A 1366-nucleotide genomic window follows, 5' to 3' on the forward strand; every position below is an offset into this window, starting at 1 on the left:
TACATAATGTAGCATTTAACTAACAGGTGGAGTGTCAGGAAGGAGTGGATGGAGGGCCATACAGACAAGATGCAGAGCGGAGGAGCAGGAAGAAGAGAGCGAGAGAGCAGAGGAGGGCCATACAGACAAGATACAGCACAGAGGAACGAGGAGAGGAGAGTAGAGGATAGGATAGGAGAGAGGAGCGCAGATGAGAAGCTTCTGCTAAAGATATTCCCTCCAGTCCCGACTAGTCCAAGTGATTAATGGCATTCTCTTTCTCTCTTTCTCTCTCTCTTCTCTTTTTTAGCATAGTGGACACTGCCTCTCTGAGAGTAGTTAGAGTGAGCTATGGTGGTTTGGTGTGCAAGGCTGCCATCTAGAGGTGCAGTCATTGTAAGAACACCATTGTTATTCAGGACCATCTCTCTCTCCAAAATATCCTCCCAGAATTTTAGATGTATCGCTTTGGATGGAGTGGGAACATCCATCTCCTACTTTACCCACCCATCCACACACACACACACACACACACACACACGCACACACACACGCACACACCCTCCCCCATGCATCCTTAACAGAAGAAATACTCCCCCCTCCACTCTCGCTCTGAAATATAAATGAATACACTTCCCACATTGCTTTTCCCAAAACTTTTCTATTTCCTCTCTCTACTTTATTATGTGTTTCCAGACAAAGTCCCTAAGTAGGAAGTAGCTCCCAAAGTTCCTGTGGGGTTCTGGGAATCAGCTCTGTGTAACATGAATAGTAACTTCATTTCCTGGACGTGGGTTGTAGTGTTTTCTTATAGATGCGAGAGGCAGAGTAGAATTCATTTGAATTGGGGTAGAAGTGCTCCATAAACAGTGGCCTTCTTCCTAATGACCACATGGAGGTGCTATAAAACCCCACCTCAGTCAGGTCATAACTGCAGAGCCTATCACTGGATAGAGGGTGCATCTCAATAGTCTGACGTGATTTCCTCCCCTCGCTCTCCTTGTCTCCCCTTCGCCGCTTCTTGTTATGCATTGAAGGAGACATAATAGATGACAGCAGCATAGCAATGTTTACCTATCAGGTGTTTGCCCCCAACAGAACAGATCTTCCATATGGGTGCAGAGGAATGAGAGGAGACGAGGAGAGGTGGAGAGGAAGCCAATTCAGACTATTGATATGCAGCCAGAGTTCACCAAAAGGCCACACACTATTCCGTAGATAGATAGTGTTATCAAGTCAGCTAATTGCGTATCGTAAACACATGAGCCAAAACGCTATTATGATCAATGAACACATTGATCTTTTCTGGGCTTTTATAGTAGCCCCAGTCTCATTATGATGTATCATTAATTTGAACTCATTTTGCAATCAAACGCAAGGACAACTC

This window comes from Salmo salar, chromosome ssa17, assembly GCF_905237065.1.
Source record: "Salmo salar chromosome ssa17, Ssal_v3.1, whole genome shotgun sequence".
In the NCBI taxonomy this organism is placed as follows: Eukaryota; Metazoa; Chordata; class Actinopteri; order Salmoniformes; family Salmonidae; genus Salmo; species Salmo salar.